The following is a 23,801-nucleotide window of genomic DNA, read 5'->3' on the forward strand; positions in this document are numbered from 1 at the left end:
GGTTTTGTATGAGAGGCGGCAGATAACAAAACGCGGCTCCAAAGAGGGTAAGCCGCGCCTCTTACCCAAGACAAAATTATTCTGTGGTTCACCCTCGAACTTCTGGCCCCAGAGGATTGGTTAATTGATGGTCTCTAGGCTTTCAAACCAAGGTGCTACCAGGGTACACGTCCACCCGTCGTTTAAATGATGAACTGTGCTTCTTACGCGTTTGATATGACATAATTAATTATTTAAAGGATTAAAAAGGAGAGAATCCATAATTGATGGAAGAAGCTTTTTCTTTTTTTCGGGTGCTTAGCTTCATCCTGCTGGGGTAACAACCGTCGGGAACAGCCTTTGTTCATTTTTTGTTTATTTTTTCCTCTCTAGTTCGTTAATACCGCCCCTGCTTCCCACGCTGCCAACTACGTTTAAAATAAAAAAAAGGGGGGGGGGGGACTGCGAAAATTCAGGGTGTGTTAAATACACAAGCCTGCTCAACATTTGCTTGTCTTATTTGCATTTCAAGTGTATTTACCTGCGAAGAGGTAGAGATATTCTAATTATTCAGAATTGTTATGTCTTCTAATCCGCAACTTTATTGACCACACTAGCATGGCAGTAGTCTTCCCTAGTGCGATTAGATGCGCTGTTCTATAGAGCACCGCTACCAATTCCCCCCTATACCACCACCATCACCACTACCACCACCATCATCATCATCATCATGGGGACATGCAAATGACACGCAGCCATGGAAAGCATTGCCCATGTATCGAACCGGTTCCACATGCACTGTTTTCTCACCGCCTTTGCCGCTCGTGCATACTTTCTCCTCCCACTTTGTGGGAGCCTATTGGACGTAACCCCCGCCCACTTTCCCCCTCCCACGAAGAAGTTATATCGTAATATAGAACGAACTTGACGATTGTTTCATTGGTTTGCACGAATGCCGTGACATGGTTATTCCTTGTCTGACTTCTAGGGGGACATGTCCTGCCATTTTTGCCTGCGTCGGGACGCCTTCGTGGTTGCGAAATTTAACGTATGAAACACACTGATTCCTCATCCAACGCTCAACGGACCCCGACCATCATTTTATTGCAGACGAGACTCTTCAATGGTCAAAATCCCCCTTTCAGCCACATCGTCCCTACTGTCATCTGAAGAAAAGGAATCACGATGTCTCTGCTTGCAGAATAGGGATACGAATCACAAAACAGGGTCACTGCCTTGTCAACCACTCCAGGCTTAGGAGGAGAATTACGTAATGTTCTTTTATGTGTGTGTGTGTTTGTGTGTGTCCACATGGACGTCGGCGACGACTGCGACAACGACGGCAGGCGAATCCCGCAAGATCCTCACGAACGTGTCACCATGACCGTGGTGCCACAAACCTACCGGGCTAGACCACGATTGGATCCCTGGAGTACACATCATTGTGTATTCTTTTTCGATACGCGCCGATTTTTTGGCTTCTGATGCGTGTATTTGGTTCAACTTTACAACTTGTTAGATGAAATTCGTTGCATAAGCATTTGCACTGGATAAGATACGCTGCTGATTGCAGTAATTGCAGTAGCGCTTGCAGTGGGGATTGAGTTAAATGTGTCATTAGCATTGTTTGTTAAAAGGGTAGCGGTCCGCGAATCTTCTTTCCTTAATTTTGTATACGCAAGAAGTGATGTCATTGCTTAATTGTTTATGCGAAAAACTTTTACATTGCATTCCTAATGTTGCCACTTTACAGTCATAAATGACTTTTGTTTGAATATCCTTGCACTGGCACATTTCTGAACACACTTTAGTAAAAATACGTTTCGTTGAACCGAAAGAAAGCGGCGGCCACGGGTAGCAACAAGGCATCAACTTTTCTTCCATTGAGGATTAGTGAAAACAAGGCAGACCCTTCTTTCCGGCCCCCTGTTGGCGCAGACCCGCCGCACACGTGACGCCGCCGCCGGCGTCGTCACCCGCGGTGTGCGGGGGACGAGCACGTCGCTCGCACGCGCCGACGCGGCCGCGCCGCAGCCGGGGGAGGAGAGCTCACGCTGCGAGTCGAGTTCAGGGACATCAGCTGGTTTGTTCAGCGCAGAAGGCGGTGCGGGTCTCGCCTCGAGCGAAGGATGACGTGCGGCCAGCGAAATCAGCCAAAAGCCGCGGGAAGGATCCGGAACGACCGGGTGGCGCGATGCGAGGGACTGCTTTTACGTCATTTGTGTTGCGGTTGTTTCCGCGCGCGCAACAGGGGCCTCTTCCCCTTGCAGAGCTGGTTTGGCGGACCCAGACACGCTCTCGACGTCAGGCCGTGTCCCCGAAACGGCGAAGCAAAGCCCGGGAGGGGTCGGAGGCTGTTGCGTGTCGCTTGCGGCTGACCTCATCGTTATAACGGTGGTGGAGGAGAAATTAATGTTTGCGAGGCGATATGGCCGGGAAGGGTGCAACGCGCGGTGTCAGTCGGGGATGGCGCTACTCCGCTCTGGAATGATGACGGGGGCGTCCGTGAAGGTGCTTGTCCTGGCTGACACACCCTGACACTTTCCCTCGTACTTCAACAAGCTCTTTCCAGGAGAATACGGACGCGCGGAGAAAGAGCGATCATGGTGGCTGCTTCCGCTCGACGAAGGGCTCTGCGCTTGAGTGGTATGTTAGCGTAATTTTAGGCATGAAATGCCTTTGGCAGCACGAGGATGCATGCGTGAACATGTCTTGGGTGGTTTTGAGAAATAAACTACATTTGTGAGTGCTGGGCATACCCCCCTGGTTCCGAAGCGGGAATTATGGTTGCTCGGCCACGATTGCTTGAAAGCTACACTGCAGAAACATGTCAGAGCACACTGGGAAACAGTAACAAAATATACAAAAATACACGAAAACACCCGCGGAAATAAACAGTGAGCCAATTCGGGAAAGGGCGCACGTGTATTCAAAGGAGCAACCACAACTCTGCAACGACTCCCTTGCGGGTTTAGGTAATTTTTTTTATGCGGTTAAAGTCCAGGAGGAAGGAGAGGAATTTTTCACTGCTTTCAGATTTTGCCCCAGTTGGATCAATATACGTACACCAAGCCGCTGCTACAAAGCCCTCAAGGGTCATGTGGTGCTAAAAAAGGCACTGCTGCAACCCACAGACCCACATAGACATACAAGGCCCATACGCATGTTGAACGTTGAGATAGAATTGATTGGCCACTCCGCAGCTAGACTCAAGTGGAAGGTCATGCGGTGTTTTAAAAGAAAGCTTGCGAAGCCCCATAGCCGCATTCCCACTCGTCGTGTGTTCACCCACACAGGATACCAGGTCAAGAATACATACGCCATGTGGCGTAACGTCTTGGGAATAAAATGCCGACTGGCTTGCTTTCTCTCTGGCTTCCTTGTCCACTTACTTTCTCTCTGGCAAGCGCCAATGTCGCACTTCACGCCCCCTACTACTTTCTCAAGGGTGGTCAAACAGTATTAAAAAAACAAAAACAAAAGCGCAATCTAAAAATAATTAATTCTTTCTTGACGCGACATACGTTTAGTGCAAAGATAATGTGGTGTGCCATGCTAGTAAGAGTTCTTGTCGCAGGTGCCCTTTCATGTAGGAATGAAGTAGAGGTATATGTCACTACGCCGTCCACCTACGTAGTGACGTGTGTAATACAGATGCACAGCGGGATTCGGGGAGCAGGGTGATTTTGTATCCGCCACTCTACGTCACTGGCAGGGGTGACAGCGTCAAGAAACGCTTTTTCTATGTTGTCTCTGACGTGACGCCTGTTTAAGGTCGGCGCCTGTTCCGCGGTCGATGTGTCCCGCTGTACCCGTTTCTTTGCGGGCCCTTGCTTTCGCCATTTCGGGGTTTCCCGCTCCCTAGCTGCATATTATCCTACCCGCATTGGAGGGTTCGGTAACGCTTCAATGCCACGCCACTACGCTCTCTAGGTACGTGCAGAAGTCTACAAGCATTGACTGCATAACAAGAATTGGCCGCACCTTTAATCTGTCAGAGGTATTTTTATTTAGTTCGCGTATTGAAAGTCAATCTGTCGAATGTACGCACGCACACGTGCACACAAGCACACACGCACACACGCACACACGCACAGGTAAAATCAAGTCTTAAACTAGCAGCCTTTATGTACGCTTGACAACACCCAGCTTGAAAAGTTACGTGATGAACTGATGAAAAGCAACGTTTCTTTTTCATCTTTTTCCAAGCGACATATACACGCTCTCTTGGAAGAAAGCCAATGTGCATATATGTACAAAAAAAAGACTCAAACATGTACGTGTTTTGCAGTGAAGACACAATTCAGAAGGGGTTACTGGAGAGGGGGGGGGGGGGGGGTTGTGGCAATATGAAAAAAAAAATGTTTTTTTTTTCTCCTGACACAAACTTTACTGGTAATAAAATTTCTATATGACAAGCGAGGACGTAATTGCTTGTAAGGAGCCATCTCACTGATTTTCATCTAGAAAGCGTTAATGCGGTTTTTAGATCTAACTCCAGGAGAAAAAAAAAAGCCTTTTTCTCATCTTTGAACGTGACCTCCTCGAAAAAGTGCTGTCTCGAATTGTTTAAATTTACTTTAGCAGAAACTATCTTGGCAGAGAAAAAAAAAAACGGAAGAAATATTGTGGCTCAAATATTAACGATTTTTTCGCAATACTTTATGAAAGCGCGTACCTTTTACTTTTATTTGACCAAAGAGGCGTGCAATTTCTACAGGGATTACCCCGCTGCACGAAAAAACAACGCGACAAAAGTGTTTTAAACTACTTTTTGTTATTGTAGCAATTGTCCATTTATTTTAGGAAATTTGCCCCCAACGTACTTTCGCTTAGCTGAAAATTCCCGAAGTGGTAAAGTTACCAAACTTTGTTATCCAATAAAAATACTTTGAGGACGCCGCCACATTTTGACAACCGTCAACTATCGCATTTTTCTCGCAAAGCCATTGGCGATGGTTGATTTCTGGGTCTCGAAAACTTCGCGTGGAATTACGCTTCTCGACAGTGTGGGACATTTCAGAGGTTCTCTTCGTAGGGAATTTTGTGGTAAATGTGGACATCACTAACCAAAAAATTAAATAAAAAAATTATCGTATGTTTTAACAGATTGGGTCATACAGATGACACCGGTCGTTCATTTTGTTCTTGTAATGCTGCATCACTTAAGTCCTGTATAAGCTGCGTATTGACAAATGCCGATTTCAGAAGTTGTGCACTATAGTACGGCCAAATTGAATCCAGCTGTTTCCAGTGATATCTAAACAATTTTTGAAATCTAAACAAACCCAGCTAAATAGTTCCGCTGTCCACGAGGAATCTAGGTCGGGGGAAATTCTGGTTCCCTTACGGAATGCACGCACACAGACCTCCTTTTCTTTTGTATACATCGTTTATGTGCTAACGATATGCACTATTTTTTTATACTTTGTGTTCTCGATGCAAGTCAATTCCTAAGTTTACATTCATCCGTGAACAGCGGATTTTAGTAATTTTTGGTCGCATGCGAGAAGTCTCCTGTAGCCATAGAGTTTCATACTAATATACACTAGAGGGAAATCTGGCGCCACTGTCTAGGGGAGCCGCACTTCAGCGAGCGTGCCGTCATGTACCGAGCAGGCACGTTCCACTTGTCCTTGGCATGACTCACGAACAGGCTGCAAAGTTGGCTTTGGCTGAAAAAATGCAACAATATTACTGCAGAAGGTTAACCGAATTTGTTTTGTTATTATAAAATTAAAGCTCCAGAAAGATTTATTTGTCAGGGATTATTTAGAAGCTTCATGCAAGATGAACAAAAAAAGAATGTTACCCCTTTTGGCTTCAAGACGAAAAAGAAGCCATGTGGCTAACCAAGCCAAGGAGGCGAGGAACGTCGCTAGCTGCAATGGCGCCGCCCACGGCGGCCCGCGAATGCAGCGCCAGATTTCCCTCTAGTATATATTAGTATGAAACTCTATGCCTGTAGCTGAACAGTGAGCCCGAAGGGCCTATTGCCGCTTAGGGATCCGCGGCCCCGTCAAGTGACGCCAGTCGCAGATTCTTTCCACAGCAACCTTACCTATGCCCCCTCACCAAAAAGCATTTATTAATACAGACATCCATTCAAAATGTGCTGTTATTCTGCGCATGGTACATCTAGGGAATCATGCTCCCTAATCTCTATCTAAACACCAATTTCACATAATTCACAGAGTGTTCGAGAATAGCAGAGTGGAATGAGCTTTTCCAGGCCTTTATATTCAGCTGAGGCACAGGCCGACGAGCACCTATGCAGAGGCACTTGCGCCGTTTTTAATAAAACTGTATTAATTACAATTTTTACATTGTTTTTGCATACAGATATTCTTACGCCTAAATTTTTACATTGCCCAACAATCATACCACTGGTATGGGACAATGTCAGCCTCTCCAAGCTCCCATTCTGCGTCAATTCATTAGGATTTACCAGAGGTGTAAGCAACTCCAGGAAAAAAGGACAAACGCAAGAAAAAAAATACTATCGATGGATCTTGTTCTAAGGTACAATTAATCAATAATGACTGGGCTGCACTAAGATAATAATATTAAGGGTTCAGTTATACCATAATATTTGTGCGAAGGGGGATTTAATAAGAGACAACGCCATGAAAGCACGCAAAAAATAATTTTGTAAGATGAGAGACCAAAGGTAGTGTTTGCAAACTTACTAACGTATTGGCGCAGTCAAGTGCCTTCTGGTTATTTAAAAACATATTTACATGAGTAATATGTAGTTTTTAGACGACCACGTTCTATTTGGGGTGAAAGAACAGCTTAAAATACAAAATTCCTGTGTTTGGAGTATCAAAGGTTCTTCTAACATATAGCATACAGTGGAACAGTATATTGATGACTGCACTATATTACACATTGCGTGCAACAATAACTTTTTTTCTATAACAGTAGATATGCCACTGTAGGGGCATGCGAGCGTGCTACAGTCAAATCCGGTTATAGCGAACTGTAATATGCACCACGATTAGTTCGATATATCCAATAGTTCGATATAGCCGAACCCGTCTATAACGAATTTTTTGTTACGAGTTCGCAATACGCGGGAGCCCCCCTGTCATTCCCACGGAAGTAATATTCGCAGAGCATATCGACGGGCGAAAGCGCTTCATCAGCATTCATTAAATCACCGCAAAGACTGAGGATATCCCTTGTGACATTCTCAGTCTCTTCGGTGCTTTCAGCAGCACCAGCTGCCATGATATCTTTGACGCTGTCTGTGCCTGAGGGGTTCACAGTGACGGCAAGGTCGTCGTTGACACTCAGGAAATCCTCAAAGGACACCCGTTTCGGCACAGCATCTTTAACGTTGGCGAGCGCTTCGCGTAGTTCGCCGATGGTGCCGTCTTGGTACGAACTCCCTGACTGGATGTACTCCGTGGTGAATCCCGCACATCGGAAACAGTTGGGGAAGCTGTCAGGCGTCACGTCGCTCCGTGCGAGGCTGAACATATCAATCATGGCCAATCAGCGTCTTAATCACCGCTCCGAGACCATGCATTCCGGTGGCAATTGTAGGCGCGCCGATTTCGATAAATCCAATGTGCTTTTGTTCATTATATAGCATAATTTGCTCTATCCAGGTTAGTTATAATCGGGTTTTACTGTATATGAATCAGACAAAATCCAGAATGGCCTTAAGGAAGGATACTACAGTGTATGAAAGGCAGGGAGGTTAAACAGGTTGCAGTCCGGTTCGCTACCCTACGCATGGGAAGTGGGAAAGGAGGGATTCAAAGAGAAAGAAAGGGTATTTAAAAGACGGGGAATAGAGCTTCAGGAGCAAGGAAAGAAAAATTAAAGATAACTACAAAAACAACACCATGGCCGATAATAAAGCCAAAACTGGATAGGTAAACTAACCAAATGACGAATGAAAAATGATACATGGTGTCTTCACAATCGTTAAGACAAGCCTGTGTCTTTTAAAAAAACGAAGTAATACTTTTGTGGCCTTTTGGGACTGTGATGGGAAACGCCTGTGACACAAAACAGTCTGCGTAGTTAATGGCTGATTGTTGAGTTTTCGGAGTGCGGTCTTTATGTTAAGCATATTTAAAAACTAAGGCTATGCTCTTCGACCTCCCCCCCCCCTCCCCCCCCCCCCCCACCAAAGCATAAACCGTCAAAAGAGTCTGCAATTTGATACCCGACTGAATGGTGTCACTCGATAAACTTATCTGATAATGAAAAAAAGTGGAACGGGCGTAGTTCCATTGTTGTCACCTGAGTAAACTCCTCTGATAATAAAAAAGTGGAAAGGACGTAGGACGCAGTTACATTGTTGCTAACACAATGTCTTGTTCTGGACCACTAAGGTTATTTATATAGTTTTGGATCAGGTTTGGAACTTAACAGCTTAGAAATATTTTCGAGTGTTTACAAACTATTAGTACTTGTTGGCTGACTGAGCATAACACTCGGATGAGTTGTAACAATGTTAATTTTAGTAAAAAAAATGCTGGACGCTGCTAAAAGAACTAAAAATGGTCTCACAAAGAACCAGTTTCCCGAAGTTCGGACATTTAAGATTCTCCTCATTTATTTACTGACCAAATTTCCTAACCAAACGTTGTAGTTTTATAGCGCACTCAATACATTGTTTAAAAAATACCCGATTCTGCATAGATCCAGAAAGGCAGAATGCACGCCCAGCTGGAATAGGATAAAAACGACATTTGCCTAGGAACTCCAGAATTCTATCTTCATGTGCACACTGAAGTAAAGTTTCTGATGTACTCTTTAATGTGATTGGAAACTTTAAAACACACATTATTTTTCAACTATTACTAGATATTGATCATAAAACCGCGACTTTAAGCACCTCATCGTATTAAACTGTTGTACGTTTACCCTAAATAAATGCGATTACTTGTGCTACGGCGTTTACCAACGTGTGCAATGCCTTAACTTGATGTTTGAAAATACGTAACTCTCGTGCTTTGGTCCTGCCGCCTGTGGTAATCTCTCAATCTAAAGCCTTATTTATTGTAGTTCGGTTAGACCACAGGACAAAAAAAAGTGCCGTAGGATTAAATGATACAGTAAAGACTTTGTATCCTCATCTCATTTACACCAAATTACGGAAGGTATTGAAGAGACGCCTTCTCAAGTAGCCTTGCCAGCTGTCGGCTGTGTCAGTCGTGTCAGAAATGTTGCCCCGCTCGCCTTGATATACGCAGCTGTGCGGAGGGATTTCTCGCTATTTCGACTACATCATATGCTTTGTTTTGTGTTGTATTACAATTTTCAATCGTCACGGGCACGGTTCTGTTGCCATAGACAGTTCACATATCGAAAGTTTGCTGTCGTCAAGTTTCATCTCGTCCTCTCTCTCCCATTTAGTCAATGCAATTTCAACACAAGTCGAGTCAAACGCTGGCACACCGCATAGGTTTCTTTTAACAGTCTCTCCCGACATTTGCACTGCGTTGGTTGGATTCCTTCGTGCTTGCAACTTTAATATATACCATCAGCACCACCACCACCACCACCTCCACCACCACCACCACCACCACCACCACCACCACCACCACCACCACCACCACCACTACCATCATCATCATCATCATCATCTCTATGCCCATTGCAGGGGAAAGGTCTCTCTCATGGATCTCCAATTATTCCGGTCCTGTGCTAACCACGACCAACTTATCCCCGCAAACTTCTTGATTCCACCTTCCCATCGAACTTCCTGCCGCCCCTTGCCATGCTTGCCTTCTCTAGGAATCCACTCGGTTACCCTTGATGACCAACGGTTATCTTGCCTTCGAATTACGTGCCCTGCCCGCTCCCATTTCTTCTTCTTAATTTCTACTAATATGTCCTTGACACGCTCTTGCACCCTGACGCACTCCGCTCTCATCTTGTCTATTAACGTTACACCTACCGTCTTCCTTAAGCTTAACCCTTTTAGTGAGCCTCCAAGTTTCTGCCCCGTAGGTGAGTACCGGTAGGATGCAGCTGTCATGCACTTTCTTCTTCAGGGACAATGGTAGGCTGCCATTCATTATGTGGAAATTCCTGCAGAATGCACTCCTCCCCATTCTGATCTTTCTAGTTATCTCTGCCTCATGGTTGGGATCCGGGGTTATATACTTGGCCTAAGTAGATATATTCTCTTACCACTTTCACTGCCTCGCCACATATCTCAAATCGCTGCGCTCTCCCGAGGCTCTTAAACATTACTTAGTTTTCCGCATACTAATTTTCAGGCTCACGATTCTACTCTGCTTGTCCAGTGTAGTAATTATGCTTTGCAATTCACCCCCTGAGTTATACAGCAAGGCAACGCCATCAACAAATCTGAGGTTACTGAGGTATTCTCCAATTACCCTTACACCCACCTGTTACAATCCAATGTTCTGAATACCCCTTGTAAACATGCTTTGAATAACATTGGAAAGATTGTGGCTCCTTGTCTGACGCCATTCCTTATAGGTATTTTACTGCTCTCCTTATGGAGGACGATGGTAGCTGTGGACCCATTGTAAATATCCTCTAGTATTTCTACGTAATGCTCGTCTACACACTGATTGATCGTGTGAATATGGTACACGATCAATCAGGGGATAGAGAAATGCGCAGGGTATAATTGTAGTTAATGTAGTTACTTGTAGTTAATTGTAGTCCTTAATTGTATTTTGCTTTTAATGCAATTTAATGGCGGTTTTTCGATATCCATAAGTGATGATGGGACCTAAAAGGAGTATCGGCAAGGTCTTCGCTTCGAAATATTTTGCGCCACTCCTTCGTAGCTTCAAATTCAAGTTTTGTTCATTCCGTTCCCCGCAAGTGACAGAGATTGATCGGCTTGTCAAAAACACTGTAGTTCCGACTATGCTTACTTTCAATTACTTTGTTCCCACACTTTATATTTCTAGATGCTTCACTTTGAACTCCTGTTTTTTCGGCTTATGACTCGGCAAGTTTGCTTCCATTTTGGATTTTCGCAAGGAGGAGGTGATTGAAATACAAGGACACGGTGATTGCGTGTGTGGTAAGGAATATTGTAACCACATACGCAGCTTTAATCTTCTCTTCCGCTTTCTTGCTTTCACTCCTCAGGCATGCAGTCGACTATCAAGTGAGTAACGTCTTTTGAAAGTACCTAACACAGGACCAATTTCTTTGGCGAAAAAATATATTTTTAGAACTTTTCTTAGCATTCATTATCGCTTTCTGCGTGATTCGCAGCCCGCAAAAAGAAGTACCCAAGGTCCGTGAGCCACTAACAAAGAAAACACTTGAAAACCCTATTTGAATAAGGATACCACAAAGTAGGGTAGGAGTGCTCGGGAGTCTGATTGTCTGGTAATCGGCCCCATATTTCTTCTCTTCCACGCGCAGATGCCTTTAGTGGGCCCTTGCAGCAATGCACTGTTCATCAAACTTTAATTAAAGGGACCCTGCAACACTTTTGATAAGCGCTTTCACTCTTTCCTTCGCGTCTGGAACCACTGTGAATGCTATATAGTTATCGCCAGCATGGAGCTGCACTGCGTGATTTGCTCGCCGCACCAGATACGTTTTCCGCTTATGCTTTGTTTTTCTGGCTTTATTTTTAAAGTTGCTATCGAAAAGCGTTCATTGCTGAAGCTGAAGGAAAACCGGTCAACAGCCGCTACATGGCCTTAATGACGTAATTCCAGCGGTCGAAGAACGTCAAGACCGGGAAAGAGAGAAAAATCTTTTGAGCGAGTTTACAAGTTATCTGATGGGCATAGCACCGTTTTTTTTTTTTTTTTTTTGCTGAGGTACTTTGCGACCCTCTAATGTAAGCATTGGGCGTGCTGGGGGACTAGGTTCTGCAAGCATTGAAGATTTCAGCAAAAGTTGAAAAAAGTGTTGCAGGGTCCTTTTAAGACATTCGACTCATTCCACACTGCACTTCGCCACCAAAAGATAGACCTCGGAAGAAACGGCTGACATATAGTTGCCACTGTGGCGACACCATTGAAAGGTTATTAGAGTTTGGGTTTGGGCTAGTTGGTTGTCTGGTTATTTGTCCTTGTCGTTTTGTTGGCGCTACACAAAGTCATGGATTACCATTGAAAGGATTTAACAGGGAACACTCTCCTTAGAGCGATCAAAGAACAGTCCAAAACAATTTGTTAAAGAGGATTTCCTTCTAGCCTAGTCTACGATCATTATCCTTGATATTGTACGTCCAAAGCACATGGCAGAAGACAACATGTTCTGCAGGTTGAGCACCCAATTATCCACCGAGCGAGTGGGTTCCTCTTGAGCGACTAAAACAAACAGGAAGTCGTGCGCCACACTCGGCAGCCGCTGACCTGCTGGTCATGATGCGCTACGCGGCGTCCTCAACGGGGCGCCGTTGGCACATTTCCCAGTGGCTTAATTTAGAACCACACTTTCCTTGTATAGATGCCACGATTGCACCGAGCTCGGAACACATCTTACGCACGTAAGCGTCTCGAGGGCGAGTTATGCTCCGCTACTGCGAATTACAAATGAAGGTGCACGTCAGTGAAGGATGCCCAGCATGTTAAAGAGGGGATATTCAGGCATGGGTTTCAAGACGTTGCAAGATAGGAATTAGATACCTTTCTCATCCTGGTGCTAATATCCCCCCAAACTTGTACTGTCAACGTATATGATTTCGATCAAACAAGAAAATACGACGTGGTGTCTTTCATGGGGATTGCTTTTCACGCTGAAAAACTACAAGCCGATGGAAGACGTGGCAGAACTTGCTGACTAGAATCTCTCCTCCGATGGTATATTTTCTCTAGGTAAAGTTGCAGAAGAAAACACTTCAGCGCGGCTGTTTTATGGGACGCCGAAAGACATTCAAGTGTCGTTTTCCTCGTATTGCACATGTCCGAGCAACGAACAGGATTTATACGCCCCTTCTTGAATAAACGTCATTGTCAGGATGAAATGCAAAGTGAGGCTGTTCTTCGTAGCGATGCTAAATGTGTCGGAACCCCGGTTCCGATTTCCCGGTGTCCGGCGTACAAAGTAAGAACGCACTTTGCACAGGAATAAGAAATGTCGCACTCATATCCTCCTCCACGGTGTCGCGGAAACTTAGCAGCATGCACAGAAAAGTAAACAGGAAAGCTTGCATGGCGGCGCAGAGGAAGGCACCTGCAGCGTGTGAGGAATCTCAGAAAGCTTTTTGGTAGTCAGAAAGTCGTCGCGCACAGTATTGCCTTATCTTGCTACAGACAGTACGCAGGGCAGTCTATCCGCTACGTCGGATCTCTCGCTCGAGCCCCGCCCATTTCCAGATAGAAAAGAGGTGTGCAGAGGGAAGAACTGTATAGAAAGCAACCGCGTGAAGACTTCCATCTGTTTAATTTTGCTTCGACAAAATCTCTTTCCTATGCGACACTTGATGGGACTACACCGTACCCCTCGTCTTTAAGAATTCAATTGAAAATTATCAAACAGTGCTGTAGGCTGTTCTTGTTTCTTTTTATATTGTCAATTACTGGTGCAATTCGGTGGGCTACGTGGTTCTCGGTGCTTCCTTCATTAGAAAATGTTCCTTGGAAGATGACGTCCACTTCTGCCGCCTCACAAGCAGCGCATATGTTGTTGACGAATTCGACGATGAACATTCGAGTGAACTAGTGAAGGGAACACTTCTTATGAGAATCTCGCCAAGAAATGCATTCAGATGCTAAACAAACCTTTTTCCAGGTCGTACATGTAAAGCCCTCGGCACCTACTGTTTATTTCTCCGAATCCACCTCCCGATGGGAAACTGTCTTTGTCTTTTTTATACGGCCATGCACATTCTGGAAGTTCGCATCTGGCCTGCTTGTTTATTGTTGGGGCGAAGTGCAAAAACGATTCTCATTATAAAACCTACAGGTGACCTAAATAATGGCGTATGTCTGGCGAAGCTGTAGCTTAGCGGTGTAAGCCCCGAACTGGAATATTTCAAAATCTTAAAGAAATGTTTTATGGGGGGGGGGGGGGGTAACGCGGAGGCGGGAGGTGGGGTGCTGCTCGCCTAAACTAAGCCTATAGGAAATGAGTTGTGCTGTAGTGGAGGGCTGTGGATTAATTAAGCCAACATGAAAATCTTTAAACGCGCGCCGAAATTTCGCACAAGCGTTCTTGTTTTTGGCCTCCATCAAAAAAGCGGCCTCCGAAACCCAGGTCGAACTCACAACTTTGGGCGCAGCAGCACAGCGCATACGCAAATAAAAGATGGGAAGGGAATGGAGGGAAAATGGAAAGGGAAAAAACACAAGTGTAATTGACCCCGTCGAACAAATCTTGCTGTTTTCCCGCAGGCTTCATGCATGCTTGCATGACATTTGCAATAAGAAAGACCACAGGGGACTCAGTTCATGTCCTTGCGTTACTTTGCCACTGCACCGACCTCTGTCGTGTCCTGTTGCACTGACTGGTATGTAGTTCTCTCAGAGCATCGCGTATCCCATCAGTGATTTTTTCGAAGAAGCTAATGAAAACAGTGACCCCGTATAGCGGTGGCAGTAGCCATAAAACCAACGCATGATAGCGGATATAACTACTGATGCTGGGCTTCGATTACATTTAAGTTAAATTGACAGTGGAGCGAAAGGCAAATTATCATATCATAGACCCCAGAATTCACTAAATGGAGCCACGAGTACAATGGTCCTTCACACGTAATCTTCTTCGCCGTTTCGTCGTGCCAACAGACAGAAACTGGCGCAGTTTGCTAGTGGTGCCAGGTTGTAGAAACAGCAGAGCTGGCGTCCCCTCTCCCTTCGTTGGAGACCCGGCTGTTGCACGTCACACGGATTTCCGAACTTGCCGCTGAAAGTTCTCCATGACTGGCAGGCCCAGATCGTTTTTTTCCGCAGGCTTTCCCATTTCTCCCAAAGTGGACCGCGTTAGCACACGCTAGAACCCGCGGCGCGATGAACCCACTTCCATTTCAACCACGAAAGTGTTTCCTTTTTCTTTCCGATTGGCTGCACAAGTTAATGTCCCCCGCCGCTGCTGACCCCGTACCCTCGGACCTTTGGGGTAGCCCAGTGGTTTGGTGGCCGGTCTCACGGCGTAAAGTTCCCTGGTTTGGATTCCCGGGACCTCCCTTACCACGTGTTTTCCCTTTTTTCGCGCGTCGGGGTGTTTTGATGGGACGGGCGGAAAAGGTTCAGCCTAAACAGCTCTGTTGTTAAAACAGTTCGGTCTTACGTGCCAAGTGGTCCACCAAATACTGCACTTTATAAAGGTACTACAAAGGCAACAGACGTCCGCGCTTTACTCGAAATATTCGGCAGTTCATACCTCGCTATACAGTTATGTCGGGCGGAAAACGATGCTTCGATTACGAAAGAACTTGTATTTAACAGGAGAATTTCGAATAATCCTGCCGGCTTTATTATGCGCGCCAAAATTATTTTGTGACGCACGTTGGGGAACAGACAAAAGCAGTACATGTTGAGTACATGCCAAACGGAGTTGACATGCATCCATCTACGGAAAGGCAGGATAGTCGAAATCAACTCACTGGACATGTTTCGATCGTTAGTGAAGACTACGCAGTGCTGCGGGACATTTTGAACCTCTGAATTTTTTGCAGTATCAACGCTATGAGTGACGCCTGAGTTATTTTCGCAAAAATTTCACGTATACCCGTACTAACATCCACAACATTTTCAGATGTGTCTCATTTGAAAACAGATTCGAAACTCATTGAGCAACTATGCAACTTTCGTATGTTTCGGTGCACAAATACGTCGTCTCTGTGATTTGTTTTTGAGTAGTTTTGTGATTCATGGTAAGCGTTACCCCGTGAAAGCGCTAGCTCAAACTGCATGAGCTCCAAAACACAAGATTGCGAGTGTCAGCAAAAAACCGCTGGGTGCAACGTTTGGGATCATCCGATTTTTTTTAGCCTTTTTGAAAACCAAAAACGTGAAAGATCGCAGCCAATAACAAAAAAGTATGTCATAAGCATGTGAACTTTTGCCTCTGTTTTTTGCAATCATTGTGGTTTTGGTGGAGCTAAGGAACGTGTCGATTTAAGCCATGTGATCGTGCATCTCTTCTTAATGGTAACCTGGTTTGCGCTGACTTTATTTCACCGAAATAATCGAAAATTTGGTATTTTGACCTTTAACTCAATATTTTGACCTCTCCAAAGCTCAGCTGTGTCAATTCCAATGAAACAAGCACTAAAGGTATTGTGGCCGGCCTTCTGCATTTCTTTTTGTAGGTTTTACTTTTTGCAACATTGCTTACCAATGTTCTCTATTGTTCTCCATGTTCTCTTTAATTCACTTCGACTCATGAAAAACTGTGGACCGTGCCACAGAAAATTATTTTGGCCCACGCCATTTTAAATGTATGAGGTGACTATTCTATACTTCATCACGCGTAGGAATTCTTTTCGAGACATCCAATGTTACAATGTTCCGCTGATTACCCCCAATTTTTTCGAGCCTATATTGACCGTCGCAAATTTAGAGAACCGTTACAGGCCCGAGGCAAGCTAGCACGCTCACGTTCCCGCGGGCACGCTCACGAAAACAAAAATCCTCCCATTTGAAGCTGTCTCCAACACACACGAAAAACACAAAATATTGTTGTCGGTCACCAAGAAAACACGGCTCCTGTAGTTGCCCGCGTCTCGCCAAAAGCTTCTTCGACGCCAACCCGTCAACTTGAGACAGCTCACCGGTCCGCTGAACTTGCCGGATTCGAGGAAAAGGAAGCCCTTGACAACTGCTGACGGAGTGCCGCTTCGTCGTTCCCCTCACCTTGAAGCCTTTACAACACTCCTGTGTCAGCCCGTCAGCGTGTTATGTAATCTAATTTCACTGCTGCAAGAGCTAGTACTCAAGGCTTCCTTAACTATCCCTTTATTTCATTAGCCGCGACGCCCCAATCCGAGCTAGAAAGGAAAGAAAAGGGGCAGGGGGTGATTCTCGGCATGAATGGCGACCCTTACGACGACGGCTTCAGCTGTGTTTGTGTGCCTCTAATGAGATAAGCACTTTCCAGTCACGGCAACGTGTGCCGCTTAGCTGCAGCCACCAAGGCGGTCAGGTTTCCGTCCCCTGGCTGGCCGCCGGTGCTCGTTTGCGCTCCGTACCGAGTAGGCGCATTTTCAGAGACGGAAAGCGGCCGACCGACTCTTTTCTCTCCTCCGGGAGGGAAAACGTTGTCGGAAACGGCGCGCCGTCGAGACAAAGGTCGTTTCACCGCCGCCACCATCCCCGTAATGATGTCCCCGGACAAATCGGTAGGTGGCCACCCGTGCCGGCTTTTCGCAACTCCTTCGCCTGCCTGCCAACCCTTTATTTGTGGCGATGCTATTAGAAAGACGGGATTCTCTTCTGTAGAAATCGAGCGCACGTGCGCCGCATTTGGTTATCTGCCCCGCCTTTGATATGGTCTGCCAGAGTGAAGCACATACACGGTGGGAATGTTGGCAGCCGAATGTAGTGAACCGCTTCATGCTATTTATACGGGGTGTATTACTATGCTTTAGTGGTCGTGAACTGTTTTATTATATTTAGCACGCTGTATAAGATACCTTCAGCCGTTTCTAAGCAGAGGATAAAGGTCTCGACGCGAAGTATTACACCCCCCCCCCCCGAAAAGAAAAAAGAAAAGCCGTTTTCTGGTGGCCATTTAGCCATAAGCTGATATCTAACAGTATTAAAATTCGCAGGAACCAGTCCGCTTGCGTGGCATGTGCCCAACGTCGTAGGTTTATATGGTCACATCGCATGACATAGATGTGCGCTCGCTTGTTGGGAAATGTTTTTTTTTTCTTTCATTGAAGCTTTGAGCCTTGCATCCACACAAGCCTAGATCGTTCTAAAGTGGGGGACACACGTCCGTCCGAGCAATACGGTTTCCGACGCGGCGCGCCAAATTATCTAGCAGGTTGGATGCGCGCGGCAGCGGAGGTGCCGCGGGTCATCCGGCAGCCGAACAGGTTCTCGGGGGCGACATGCGTGCGGGGGCGCGTCCCTTTCCGCTCCTTGGTTCGACCCTTAAGACGCTAGCTTTTAGCCTTGTAAGACATCCTGTACTTGAGGAATCGGTTAATTTTAAAGCGAAGCTTTTTACCTTCACCCCCCAAGGGTTCTGTCGCGACCGTCGGTGTCAACAGAAAGCTCCCGCGAACAAATAAAAGAAGTTATTTGCACCACCAGGAATCGAACCTGGAACGAATAGAGAAACGGAGCGAGAGCCCGCTGTCCTACAGATTAAACTAAGAGCCCACGTGAAGGGAGAGTCAGATGGTGCACACACCAATCACATCTGCGGGATTTCCCCCATGAGTTCTCACTGAATGCAATGATACAGCGTCACGAGACCTCTGGCACCGCTGTGCGCTCCGCCAACCGCACGTGTAGCGGCCGTGTGCGCGCCTTGCGCATGCTCTAGGAGTTAGTAAAAATTAAAAGAAGCTCACATTAAGGCATGGCATCTCACTTCTTTTTCGTCTCTGCCGTCGATCTCGTCGCCTCCGTCGGCGGCGGCAGAGACGGAGGAGAAGTGAGATAGTCTAACACCGCGTTTGAGCTTCCTTTAACTTTATAAAAAAAAGAGTTTCCGCTCATGTGCTTCACTGATAGAACTCAACCAACCACCATTCGCGGATCATGCAATGATTTTACCTTAGCAAAGAATATCACTTTGAAGTAATAAAGGGTGTAGTTAAGTGGGTTTCACTTGCCTGTGGTTACACTGTTTGTAGAGCCATGTGTGTGAATTCAAGTGACGTCGCATGGGTAATTGCCGAGGGTGTCGTTTATAGCTTTTCTCAGTCCACTCACGTGCACAGGGTGGACTGGCTCGCATTTTTTATACAAGAAAACAATTTTTCCTCGCTAGGAAAAGAAAACAGCTGTATAGGCACAAAAGCCCCAATCTCTGCGATAAAATCAAATTTTAATTACGGATGACTGTGCTATTACAGAGCTGAATAATAATAGACGTACTATGATGCTGTCAGCTTCAAGCAGGTTAGTTAGTAAAGCAATGGTTACTTTGAATAAACACTAAAGACAGCGCACAACTTTTCCTCCTTCGAAAGATCGGTCCTTCACTGAAAAAGATGCTGGGGTGGTTTTTAAATTGTGGTAAGAGAGGCGGATCTCAAATTGCCTTTTTCTTCCGCTATTACTTTGACGGCATGAATGGGATAGACAGAATGCGCTCCCACAGAAACCACAACGAAAGCTATCGCCAATGAACTTTCGGGAAAATTATTAGGACGTGTCTCGTATGTTTGGGCTCCCATCTTGTTCCAGAAGGAGAAGATCCCGCTTGCACCATAACCATTAACCATTCAACAGTTTCAGCTAAAACAAACGTACTACGCTTCTGTGACTGGACTAGCTGCCTGGGCATTGGTCCTTCTGAACAAGTGAAACCATCCCACCACTGGAAGAGCCATTCCGAATAACGTCCGTGAGGACTTGTAACCGTGAGGCTTAAAAAAACTGGGTTCTTTTTTGCCATTCTTCTTTTCTTGTTTCTAAACGAACAAAAGCACACTAGATCTCTCGCGTGCAGGGAGTGCAAATGCGAAAAAACGTATGATGAATGGACTGAAGCATTACGTGGGACTAATTACGAAAAGTGGAGCGAGAATTCCGCGGTACTCACACACCGCCGATCTCCCGAAGGTTTATGACTGGGAAAGACGGTGGGGGTCACAAGAATTTTCAATGCTGGTTTTCTCAAGGCTAGCATTTAGGCACCCGAAGAATTGTTTCTGAGCAGAGTAAATGCATACCCCTAGCTGTTTTTTTTTTTTTTTTTTTTTGCAGCCAGGCCACCACGAGGCAGCCACTCGCGACGCCACACGTGCTTTGACTTTGATCGAGAGAGAAGAATGACGTCGTGGAACAGCTCAGCTCACTGTAGGCGCTGCTTGCAGTGTGGAAACGGCGAAAACAATACGTCTCTTCGCAGAGTTTGCTCACAGCCAACGACACAGAATTCAAGGAAAATACCCCAAGTCGCTCTTACAAGTATAAGGCAATAGCACGAAGTCTTCACGTAGTCGAGTGTTTTCGCGAAAGTTGGCCCTGAGAGCGAAGGTTATTGCGTAGAAAAAGTACAGTTGTCAGAAATGTTCTAAAAATAAATTAGAACTTGCGCATCTTGCATTTGTTTAACCTTTTAAAGAGTGCGCGTTCTTTCTACAAAAGGGAGCACAAAATTATTCTGCCTAGAGCACTTTTTTGTATTCTACTGAATGAATCAACGATAGGACGCTTAAGGCGCACCATTTGCAGTGTCAGGCTCTGCGGTGCCTACAACGCAAGGCCAGAAAGGGGCGGGGGGGTAATTAGAAGCTTTACGGAAAAAGGGGAAAGTAGTTGTATTGGACGGTGGTCACTGAGGTCTTGAACTTCAGCTCGGGCGAATTTAGCTTCAATGCCCCGCGGAAACATCAACTATTCCTTCCAGAGCACAATAGGTATAACTGTAGAGGTTAAAGGAGCCATGAAGAGAAAATGCAAGTTGGTTTTATTCGAAAGATTTCGTGTTTTATAGTGCCCCCAGCGCTTGTCCGGATACCAACGATGCTTTATTCACTGAGAAATTAAACCATTTAGGTTAAAATTTTGATTTTCCAGCTAAATCGTTTGTTTTCGGTGTCTGCAAAGACATCACAGGAACCGACCGCTCTGCAACCTAGAATACCTTCATTCTCCGCCTTACAGGGTAGAGACACGTATACGCTGGCGCCGCCATGTTGTGTCGCTCGGTCACCGCCGAAGCAAGTCATTGTGTCAAAACCGCGCTAAAATTATCGCCGCAACGCGGTTTACTGAAGAAGTTTGAATCATATTGTCTGTTTCGCGTTGCTAGGTCTCGTGGGAAACGAAAAGAATAACGCGTTGAGCACGTTGGCCCAATTGCGGCGGCACGGGACCGTTCAAAGGTTGTCTCCACCCTGTACAGCGGTGTTGGTTTGTTCCCACGTTTCTTTACGTTACCCGAACCTAGATGGCGCCACCACACCATGGCAAGCGTTTGGTTTGTTTTTGCCCGTACTTAAACCTGGCTTGTTTTTGTTCTGGGAGAAAATAATCGTTCCCTGAAACAGTGCTCGCTCGACAAATGTGGTCACGTAAGACACCGTTGCTTGCGTCAATCGGCCAGTGTCGTCTGAGACAACCCCAAGCCCCGTAATGCCGTGCAGCTAAACCAAGCATGCTGTGCGCAGTACGAACAGCAGTACGCATAAGTACTTCTATGTTTACATGTGCTTTCGTAACTTCCACTGTTTGTCCCATCATTCTTATTGTTTTGTAAAGAATGTGCCCTAAATTTAAGCGCAAATCGCTCGTTCGGCTAGTTTGTAAGCTCTACCTAATTTGCGTCTGCTTGTGCCGGCATCCGCCAATCGCAGAGCATTCTCGTGTGACATCATAGGTTCTGTTGCGGCAAATGAGCTGGTGGGTCGCATGGTCATTCTATTTTTTCCTAATTATGTAGCTTATTTGAGCGAAGTTTACGTTAAAAGTGGTGTCAGTATGATTCTAACAAGGCAATCTTTTGAAAGAACCAAACTTGTGTTTTCTCTTCATGGCTCCTTTAAAGTCATCCATTATTTATATCTACCAGGAAGCCTTGGCATTCGTTTCAGGACAGCCATGGCGTGCTCACACGGCTTTGAGTGCCTCAAGTACCTCAGGGCAGGTGCTCAAGGTTCGCCTTTGTTTTGCAAGAGCCACACATGCCTTGAAGTTGGTGGCGTCCGCTCGAAAAGCTGGATCAGTGAAGGAGCGAGGGATTTTATTGTTTGCGTTTGACCCTACAATAGATTTTCGTTAGGCTGTGCCTAGCATGCAGAGAAAAATAGCAAAAGTTTACACCGCAAAATAACAGGCATAGGAAGGACGGAACAACACGAGCGCTCGTGTTTTTCCGGCCTTCCTCTTGATCATTGTTGTTCTGCGCTGTAAACTTTCGTCATGTGTAACCAACAAGCCCAACTTGTTCTTTGTGAAGACAAAAATACGCCGTACAAAACGGTAATATAGCTGACGGGTTAGGGCAAAATGGGCAGTGCTGGCTTTGGGGTTCGACATGACGGTTTTTAACCACTAACCATGGCCCAAGTGGGACGTGAGGTGTGTTTAAGCGTAGATGCGAGATCCGTTTACCACGTTTACACGGACTTTTCTCGACGCTTGCAGGTCGTGTTTTTGCGCTGACCAAACGCGGTCACAAACACACTGGCTGTCAAACGACAATAATTTACGGCGACTGAGGAACAAATGGGGCACTTGCCAGCCGTCGCTGCCAAAGCGCCTTCGGGGGCTGCGCTGTCTAAGCAACAAAGCTGGTACATTCGTCGTCGACTACAATTACCGCGACTGAGACAGGGACGCGAATTGACATCACGCAAGATGTCGCTAACAGCACGCCACGAAACGAGTCTCCACACCGAGAGTGCACGTGTTAAGCTGTTTCCCGCACGCGAGCAATCTCTCGCTTTTCCATCGCCCGAGCCTTCCTCTCACTCCGTCTCTCTTTTCCCAGCTTCCTGGTCGCAACGGCCTTGCCCTTGGCTGCACCGCTTCCCCTGGATGAGAGCTCGCACGGCGGCCTTCGCTTCGTTTACACCAGCGCAGAGAAACAGGCGGCACGAGCCGCTGCCTGGCACCGAAAACAACGTGAATAAACAGTGCCATCATCTCCGGGTAGTTGATGGTTTTTCTCCTATGAAGGATGGCCGCAAACATTCACCCAACCTCGACACGTGCAACAACAATAATTAGGAGAAACAGCATAAACTATTACGAGCTACAACAAGCGAGGCTGTGCAGACATACAGCCGTCCGTGAGTCCGCGGCGGAAGTGTTTACCGTCTTTTCAGCGTCTCCCAGAAAGCGAGAACCACCCGGACATAATTTGCAAACGACGCGCCTCGAGTTTTACGGGGGCGGTAACAGCCCACGTATTGTTGCATGTATATATAGTCGTTTAATGTAAGTGTTCGTCCCACACAACGTACCAGCAGCCGGTCAGTGTACAATGAGCACACACCGAGGCCTTCAAGCGAAAGGCGAAAAGTTGTTCTCCGTGTTTCAAGGGAAATGCCTACCAAGCCCAGGTAACTGATGCTCTGCAAAAAAGAAAAAAGGACAAATTTGCGAGGAGCGAAATTTTCGGTACCTGAGAAGAAGAATAAGGAAAAATCCAAGGCCCCTTCGTCTAACGACAAAGATGGTTGAAACGCTGATTGATTGATTGTAGGGTTTAACGCGCCGACGCTACACAGGCGATGAGGCACGCCATAGTGGAGGGCTTCGGATTAATTTTGACCACCTGGGGATCTGTAACGTGCACCGAAATCGCGGAACGCACGGGCGTTTCTGCTTTTCGCCTTCATCAGAAAAGCGGCCCCCGCGGCCGGGAATCGAACTCCCGTCCTTGTGCTCCGCAGCCCAACGTCATAGCCACTGAGCCATCGCGGCGGGTGAGGGTTAAAACGCGAAGTGTTCTTCCTCCGCAAACCGAGTCAAATCAAATTCCAATCTCGTGGGGGATTCGTTCGTTGTCGGCCGAGTTGGAAAGGACTGTAAACCCAGGACACCTTTCTACAGTTAAAACACGATACCATAGACAACGACAACGACCAATATCAAATCATCCTCGTACAGGACCTCAAAGGCGCCTTCGACGATGCATCGCACGATTCTATCCTCAAGGCCGCCGAGGAGATACAATGCGGGTAAAGAAGATACAATTACATTACGAACTTACTATCGGACTGAACAGCAACAATCGGCATAGGCAAGGCTCGATCCGACCCATTTAAAGCC

At 46.2% G+C, this 23,801-nt stretch overlaps 1 long non-coding RNA gene across 1 annotated transcript; it reads left to right on the forward strand.

Moving 5' to 3' along the window:
* The first annotated feature begins 16,674 nt into the window (after positions 1-16,674).
* LOC144167689 (uncharacterized) lies at positions 16,675-22,671 on the forward strand. The gene is made up of 2 exons (XR_013322090.1): positions 16,675-17,236; positions 22,516-22,671. It is a non-coding gene; the product is annotated as an uncharacterized LOC144167689 (long non-coding RNA).
* Positions 22,672-23,801: the final 1,130 nt, after the last annotated feature.

The sequence above is a fragment of the Haemaphysalis longicornis genome, unplaced genomic scaffold (assembly GCF_048455015.1).
Source record: "Haemaphysalis longicornis isolate Haplotype H1 unplaced genomic scaffold, Haemaphysalis longicornis Haplotype H1 scaffold_2, whole genome shotgun sequence".
Taxonomy (NCBI): Eukaryota; Metazoa; Arthropoda; class Arachnida; order Ixodida; family Ixodidae; genus Haemaphysalis; species Haemaphysalis longicornis.